A 9,875-nucleotide genomic window follows, 5' to 3' on the forward strand; every position below is an offset into this window, starting at 1 on the left:
GTTCCAACTCATTTTGCAATGATTGTTGTTCAGAATATACATATGTTGCGGGGCAAACGATAATGATGTATCAAGAATTTCTAAATCTAATCATCTGTGTTAATAATTTCTTAATCTGATCACCTGTCTAGCTGAAAGCAACACAATATGTAGGACAAAATAGTATTCTTCATAGGAAACTGGACAGAAACAATGATTTGGATTCTCAACACTGCTCCCTTTCGGTAACTGCGAATTGCATTCAACCAGTCAGTGAGGAAACAACAGCCGACACCAATTTTCAAAATGGCTATTCAGCCGACAAAATAGACTATTAAAAGTATATTAGCTATTCTATCGGTTGCATAGATATTGCCCCAAATTTTGTAAGTTAAAGATGGACCCAAAACTTTACAACGAAGACTTGTGCTTTACTCTTTAAAGTCGTAGTGGGACTTGTTGTGAATGGGGAAAAACGTAAAGAGCAAGTCAAGTCTGTCAGTTGACTATTGGGCAAAGCTAAGCAAGGTTCTCGCATATCTTCCTCAATGAACTCGACCTTGCAGTAATGTATTCTTTGAACTTTTTTTGTCCTCCTCTGATGTGGGAATATTTTTAAACACTGGATTTGGGTGACTATAAGAGTAAACAGAAATCAATGGATTGAATCCAGAAAGCTTCTGAAAATATGATTGTTACTAATAATAATGGATCGAATCCAGAAAGTTTCACAGCGTTCACAACACGCATCTGCCGCCTAAACACAGAAACCGTTGATCACCTGCATCTCCTCAACCTTCATATCTTACTACATACTTTACTTCCTACATACAAGTTACTCTTTACTATTATATGTCTTTTTGTATCATAAAAATAAAAATAGTCATTGAATTATAAGAGAAACTTAGAAATATATGCATTATAGTTTAAAGTTATATGTAAATTGTAATTTGATTTTAATTTTGATTTTGAGAAATAAGATTGTATTTCAAATAGTAAGATATAGTATAATATTATCTAATTCTATTCTACTTAGAAGTGATATAATATTAAATTACAATAAATAATATATTGTTATTGTAGATATTATATTATTTTTATTAATTAAAACTAATTTTATTTTATTACCAAATTTATCTTTTATAAATAAACATTAGGGTTTTTATATTATTGTATTTTAATTATTATATTATTAATATATGTTAATTATATACTAATAAATACATGATATACTAAATACAATTCAAAAATTAAGTTTTGATTATGATTAAATTAGGGTTATATTTAAAGTTGGTGTTAAATTAGGCTTAGGTTAAATATGTTAAAGTTAATTTAAAAATATTCATATAGACAAACATTAGAATTCTTATAATATTGTATTTTAATTATTATATTATTGATATATTATAATATTATTGTATAAATTTTTATAATTATTATGTTGTTGTTAGTTATTAATTAAATATTATTATAAATATTAGTACTATATTATTAATTTATGGCATATGAGGATAACTAAAATTATATTATTAGTTTATGTTTTTTTATATTATATATGTTTATTTATTTATATAAAGCTTTAAAAGATTTAGATACAAAGTCAAAATTAATTGGTAAATATTTGTTTGGTGGATGCCTAAAATAAATTTCATAAGAAAATTTAAACATACCAAATATTATGTTAATGTACCTAAAGAACTGCCTAAAAAAATTCATTCAAATAGTGGATCCGTGAAATCCAGTAATAAGATGCAAATTTTTCAGGTCAATTTTCAGGTCAATTTTCAGGTCAATTAAATTAGAGAAAAATAATTAATAACCAGTTAACAAAAATGGAGAGCAATGAATTACAATAGTACTAGCCTAATGGCAAGTATTAATAATATGCTTACCATTTATGTACTCAAACATTGCTTACGTGCAATAAAAATTAATTGATCAAATATTCGATATGATTATAAAAAATATATACAAATATATCTAATTATATTTTAATAGATGCACTAATGGAAATGTTTGTTTTTTGGCCCAATTGAAGTGCTTGTTGAGAACTATTTGTTAGTAAATCTAATCACTCTGTCCAACAGAAAATGACACAATCCTTAAGACAAAATAGAAGACTATACAAAAACAATTATTTGGATCGTAACACTTCTCCCTTGGGATAACTGAATTGCATTAAAAGAGTAGGTGAGGGAAACGGCAGGCGATGCCTAAATAAAATATGTTCTAGGCAAAATATTGTGCATTAAGTCACGGCGATGACTTGTTCATCAAGTCTTTAAAGTCGCTGAAATGGGACTTATTGTGATGTCGTTCGATTCTGAAATTGTCAACACTAATAATGATACCCACCTGCTGTAGAAAGGATGCATCACCGATGGATTGTGATATGTCCCTACATTAAGTCAAACGTTTATAATGCTATCTATTTGTGCTCCTCCTCCACCGATCTGGGTAGAAAGGATGCATCGCCCATGGGTTGTGTTATGTCCTTACATTAAGTCAATGTTAATAATGATACCCACTTGTGCTCCTCATCCTCCATTGATCTGGGTAGAAAGGATGCATCACCCATGGGTTGTCTTATGTCGGGTGTAGAGAAAAGAAAATTCTTGAAAAATATTAAAGATGATGCAAAAACGTGGTAGCTGATGACCCAACAAATTTAGAGTGAAAACATGCTCTGTGCAAATTAGTTTCTCGGTGGAAGATCCATCAATCCATTAAAGTTTTGTGGGTGAAAATAATTTATTTAGGTGTGCAGAAACTAACGTCATTGGGAAAGCGAACAAAAGAATACACTGAGGAAAGATTATAAGCATCTTTGTTGGATAGTGATGCAAGCGTGCAATTGAAAATGTAATTAATAATGTCAAGAATCCAATTCCAGTTTCTAGAGAGAGATTTTAAATTACATTTTTAGTGGTTTTGGTAAATTTTTATAGATATCAATTTCATGTTTTAGAATTTTCTTTATTGATGATGCAGTGTATTTTTAGAGTGCAACCTCTATAAAATATTGCCTTCTTATATTGTTTATGTAGATCAAAATGTAACCTCTATTTAGAGGCAAATCGTGATGTAATAGATTTTGAATGAATAAATAAAATATATCTGTGTCAAATTCAATTTGTTTGATTTTAAATCTATAAAGTGGTATTAGTGCAGGTCTAGGCCTAACTCCCTCACGGGAAGGCCCAGAATTATGAGTGCAATGTTCTGAGACTCTCTTGGGTGTGTATGTGAGATCAAGTCGTGGATTTAAGAGGTTGTCTCTATGTTTGGAGTTTGAAGAAATTAAGGTTGTTGATGTTTGTTGTTGTTTAATTGTTGCACTAAAAGGTTCATATAAAGAACCTATGTGAGCAGTTTAATAACTGCATTGATAGAATTATTGGAAGTGTGAAGGATGAGTACAGGAAAGTATGAAGAGTGTCGAGGAAAGGGATGCATTAGACATGGTTAGGAGCCATGCCACCGATCAATGACAGAGGTGATGAAGACAAGGTGTTATGAGATGACCTTGCCCACATTAGAAATGTGGTCCGCACATGGCAAAAGTCTACGTATGAGGTAGACAATGTTGCAAGAAATGCAACATGAAATGAGACCCTTTTGCCAAATTAATGATAGCCAACAAACAAATGGTTGTCAAGTTCAGATTAAAGCCTAGTTTTGTTTAACACTAGCATAGATCCTTCGACAGTGTGCAATAAAAATTGACAAGCACAATTGTGTGCAGATGGAGTGTTATGAGTTTTCTCTTTGTTAGAGAAAGGAGGGGAAAGCCTTGTGATCTCTCATGAAGAAGAGAGATGAGTACTGAACTATAAGAGGTGTACCTTGTGAGTCTATAAGACCTATAAGACCTGGTGTAAGAGTGATGACAATTCTACATAGTGAATTCCAAAGATTTAATTTGTGAGGCCGCTTAGCATCAAGGGGAATATGTTGGATAGTGATGCAAGCATGCAATTAGAAATGGAATTAGTAATTCCAAGAATGCAATTGTATAACTTTCTAGAAATAGATTCTGAATTAGTGATATTGGTAAATTTTCATAGATAACAACTTCATGTTTTAGAATTTCTTTTATTAATGTGTCATAATGCTGGTGTATACTCAAGTCATAAAGATGTTTCCATTGCATGCAGTGTGGAGATTCCAGGCGCACCCTGTATATTAACAGATTCCTCTTTCACACCCACGCGTGAAATGCAACGAACAAGCAAGGTTTGAGATGTCGCCAATGTCTCTTACGTGGTTTCTTCCTCACCATCTTTATCTCAAATTGCTGAATTTTGTACATAATGGTATACTTAATTGTTATCTTCCTTATGATGTAACTCGGCGCTATACTGGATTTACAAGGCAGCAGTAACACCAGTTGGCTGCATGGTTCATCCGAATCCAGTTAAGAAAATAGATATAAATGTTATCAGCAGTGGCAGATGTTTCTTAAGAGGTTTTTTGTCGGGTGATTTAACTATATTGGAGAGCAAGAGTTCCATAATTTTCACTCAAATTAATTCATTAATCGGTAGCCCTTCATCCATGTAATCTCGCAAAGAATACTTCTGAAAAAGTAAGAATCAGGAGTTGATATTATTAGATAAAATTATTAGTTTCTGCAACAACGCTTATTTTAAGAAGACTATGGTAGAAGGTACTCAGCTTTGTGGATGGTAGAGCGAGCAACTCTTGGACTTTTCTTGTTACCTTCAAGAGTAGGTTAAAATTGTTATTACTAGCGTTTGTATTAAATGGAGGTGCAATGGTTATTCTAATAGTAATATATGCTAGAAGTTTTGGTGTTCTAAATATGGTTGGACATAAATTTATGTAGAATTATGAAAAGTAGAAAATGTTTGTAAAATGTAAAATATGAATCACTATGTCTGTGGAGTTTGGTGCTGGTCTCAATATTGTTCCTTCGAAGATAGAGGCGCATGATGTCTGCATTGGTGTCAAAATTGTTAAAATGCAGAAAGTATGAAAGAAATTCAAATTGCAACTACCTACCATTTTCCCTTAGAGAGATGGTGTAATCGGCCTTCTTCTTTCTTCCTTATAATCAATCCATGGCATTCCTTGTACATAAAATCTCGAGCCTAATAATTACAATCCACATACACATTTATAGTCAGATAAACTATGAGTGACAAGTTGTGTAACATGATAAGATAACGAAGTTTTTTTTTTCTAAACAATGTCACACTCATTTTGTTCTACTTGATTTGGGGCAACTATACTCCATCAATTGTATTATCGATCCAACTATGATCTCTCCAATAATTATATGCTCATTATACTTTCTAGGCAAGGAGACTTCATATTTGTGCATGTCATCTAAAATATATCTATTGTATATTGATTAGATTGTTGAGGGCCATTCCTAAAATTTGATATAGAAGATACTTGGATGAGGGAGATAAAACCACATCTCCATCACTCAAAATATTGATTGCATTTGCAATAAGTATTTTGATCATTTAGCGTTCTTGGATATTGCTGCAAAACCATTGACCTTCTAATTACCTAATGTAATGCCCAAATTTTAACATAAGGATATAATTCAAACTGATTTTTATCTTATTTCACCTAAATTTTTTTGGATGAAATCAATGTAATACTTATTTTGCAAGATAGTAAATCCAAAAAATTAAACTATCATAATTACAATATTAAAATCTAATTTTCCCACTTGATGACTAAATCAGCCTATTGTACAATTTTTTTTTGGTAGATAAATTTCTAGATCAACCAACTCGCGTTATATTAATTTGAAAAAAGGCTAACAAAGTACATATAACATAAGTCAAGTTTTTGACCTAGCCTAACCCAAGTGGGGCTACAAACAAGGAGCCACCTCCCCACACAAAACCACTAAAGAACAAAGACCCATTAATAGGTCAAGGGTAAATTGTATGCTCTAGTCTTATCATTAGACTACAATCTTAGAAGCATGTGATAGCTAATATCTTGCTTACAATGTTTGTCACACTTCCTTTTAACTACATGCTAGCCCTCCTTCATCTTCTCATTCTCGGCTTGAGCTTGCCTATCTACAATCTAGCCTTCCTTCCCCATACCTCATGAAGAAATATTTTCTTTAAAATCTGAATCTATAATGCCAAAGGAGTTTCCACTTGCTTTACATTCTATTCTTGACTAGCATTTAAACTATTCAAACCCAAAGTATCATTTTCTGTAGATGTCCTAGTAGATAGGGAAACCATACCTAGATCACTTGGAACAACACTACCACTCTTCGAAAGCTCCATATCCTTACCACTCTCAGAATGTTCCACTCCTTTCTCCATTGAGTAATGGATAATAGAGACATATTTCCACCAAGTGGTTGTCCTATCCACCCTCCTTTTTGGACACTGAGTAGCAATATGTCTAGTCTGAAAACATCTTCTGCATCTTAAGGGAATCCCCTCATAATCGAGGAATTGCACCCAACAACCTTTCAATGTTTTAATAGAAATCTCTTCCAAGAGATTCACAATAATGTCCATCTCCACCAAATTTCAAGCATAAATAGAATGCAAAAGATTCAAAGAGCCCTCATCCACCATTAAGAAATTGCCTAGAGAATTCCCCAACATTTCCAAAAAGGAATCAAAACAATATTGGAGAAGAATGTTTGGAAGCCTTACCCAAAGAGGAACACGATGAAATGATTTAGTAGAAGGATCAAAATATGGATGCCAAGGTTTTAGCAAAAGCATTCGATTGCTTTCCCAACACCACTAATGGTAATAGAGCACCTTGTTCCTATCTTTCACATCTTCAAAAACTACAATAAAAAAGCCACGATCACTTGGATAAATTTGAGTGCGCCCATCCATGATGGGTTCCCATTTATCAATAATCTATTTATAGATATCCCTGAGGCTTAGCCAAATTTCTCTGAAACACCCAATCAAATCTAACCCAGAAAAAACCTTCTCATAATATGCCACCTCCTCATCAACCCCACCAAAAAGCTCCATTGACACCCACTTCGAGAGGGACGTGTCTTTGGAAGACTCTGCCCCATTCTGCACCTTGCCCTACACCAAGCTATCTTGCACAACACCAAAAAAAGACGTCGGGACATTGGAAAAACCATATGAACCATCAAACCGCTAGCTAGAAGGAGAGTCCCTCCCACCACTACTGCATTTCCATTATGACGCTTCCGTACACAACCAAAGAAGAAGCCCAGACCATAAGAGCCCTTCATACTCGTTCCTAATGTGGTAATGTGGTGTTCCTCTGCTTGCACGACTAGACGGGTATTTCACTTCTGATGAGAACTACCCTGCACCACAAACACCTAGTCTTGCCCAAACCCTAGCCTATGTAGTCCTTCATAACGGCTCCATTCGAAGGTAGTCTTGTTATAAAGATTATTATTTTTATGTTAGAAAAAAAAAAACTTAATTCACATATAAGAAAAAACTTAATTTGTAAATAAACATCTAATTAATATAGATCTTCTTAATTAATCTTTTTTATTTTATTTTTCAACATAAATGAATAAATAAATTTAAATGAATTGTTAACTTTCTTACTATATTCTACAATAATTAAATTTCTTAAAAGTTAAAGAATAGTAATAAAAATGTAAAGGAATTAATTTTCTTAAGAATATTAGTAAAAGTGTAAAGGATTTTTCTTTTTAATGAAAAGAAACAACTTTTAAAAGTAAAACTCCTTTTAAAACTAATCTTTATAGGAAATAATTTGCTATGTTTAATATTTTTATTGCTACCATAAAAGAAGGCGTGATCTCCCTCATCTCCTCCATCATATCCATCTCCTCCATCTCCCTTGTCTCCTCTCCCTTCTCTCTCTCTTGGTCTTCTAGCAGCCCGACGTGGTGGTCTATCCTCTCCATCATCAAACCCAGGTACTAGCTCATCCAAGGCAGTCAATCTCGAAAATGGGTGTGTTAGAAGATACTCGCCATACTCTGTTGTAATGCCTGGATCAATAATATCGGCCATGTAGTCTCAATCCTGTCCTCTAAGGCTCTCATACTCAGCATAGGAAGCATCATAAGAAATAGTTGACCCCCAAGTAGCAACATCATGTCGCCTATGTGCATATAGCGTTGTCCCCTATGGGAGTCCCTGGACTCTGCCATATTGGCGTAGCACCTGTGTAATGATGAACTGCTCAATGATGTATGGAGTAGAACCAGTGAGGTACCATGAGCAAAAAACAAATGCCATCTCATGTGCATCCTCTTCCCATCACTCACAATCTCTATATGACCGCTAGGTCACGCTGTCAAGATCATCTAGGACTCACCTCCAATACTACAGTTTGCCCAGTTTTTGCTGGACAACTACACCTAGATAACCATATACATAGGGCTTCCCTACTGGACAATCTTTATCTTCTAGTGTAGTGTGATAGGTAAGTGCTCTCAAGCCCATATCTATAGTAGGGTCACACCTGCTGATAACATGGTTGATCCCCGATAAACTACTCAGTGCAAGTCATAGTATAAGTGAGCTAACATATAGGATCCCCAAGAGAACCTAGTGCCCTGTGTAATCATTTGCTCTAGCAAGTGGCCCCACCCAACTGATAAGCCCTTTGACATGTGATTAGGACAAAGGAAACCACCAACAAACCCTGCCAGTACTGAAGGAAGTGGAGCATAATCCAAAATGAGCATCTCCTACCAAGGGATATCATACCCACATATCTAATCATCGTCAAAGATCTTCCTCAACGTATCTTTACTACCCTGCTCATATAAGTCATAATAAATGATGTGCCCAACCACAGATATCCTTAGTATCTGGTAGACATCCTCAGGTGTCATTGTCATCTCACCATGAAGTAGATGAAAGGTATTATGTTCGTTGTGCCATCTCTCATCCAATGCAGTCAACAAACCCTGGTTAATCATATATCGGGGCATATCGATCAGGGAAGATACTCCACATCGGTGAATCAAATCCAGATCTTCATGAGTAAGATGCTGTATCAAGCTATGGGTCTTCAAGAAACGTTCCCGATACTAAAGAGTACCTAAAGGCTCCTGTTATCATACCAAATCAACATATTAGTAACTTGATTTACCTATCTATCTATTAGTCAATCTGTGTATCTATCTCGCTCATGTCAGATTTCTATCAAATCACATTGAGCCCCTATCCGCGACGCTCATTTATCATGAGGTCATTATCAATTTTATCCTATCTAGAATGTAAATCGAGGTAATCAAAATTCATCATTATCTAATCAATCAGGAGTCTCTAAATCAAATTTCATCAATCTAGTATGAAATTGTTAATCAGGCTAATAAAAAATCCAATGTATATTAACTGTCTTCATCAATACCTATCTAGGCGCTTAAATCGCTGATTTAAAAATCATTAATTTTTTTAATCAAAATTTTAGCAGGGGTTTTTTGCGTTATTTGAGCTTAAACTAGCGCTAACAATGCCGAAGCCGATGCTAACAGTGTTGGAGCTGGTGCCCGTGACATGGACGACGACATATGTTACGCTAGAGCCAGTGCTCGTGGCACCGATGACGATGCCCACATGGACATTGTCGGGGCCAACAGTGTCGGTGTCGGTGACCACAAGGCTGCCACTAGTGTTGGTGGTGCCTCCTCCCACCAAAAATCCAAAAATTTAAAAAAATTCAAAAACAACCCCAAAATGCCAATCTGAAAAAAATCAAAACCCCCAAAAGAACCATGTAAGAAATCTAAAATCTTAAAAAACCCCATTTTATAAAAACAAAAACCCACAAGAACCCATCTCGTGGAATTGAAAAATATTAATCTAACATGAGCAAAAACATCAATTTAAAATAAAATCTTCAAAAACATACAAAGAGGGTTTTCTCGAAGTACGTATCTGTGGACCATAGGT

Source organism: Cryptomeria japonica, chromosome 9 (assembly GCF_030272615.1).
Source record: "Cryptomeria japonica chromosome 9, Sugi_1.0, whole genome shotgun sequence".
Lineage (NCBI taxonomy): Eukaryota > Viridiplantae > Streptophyta > Pinopsida > Cupressales > Cupressaceae > Cryptomeria > Cryptomeria japonica.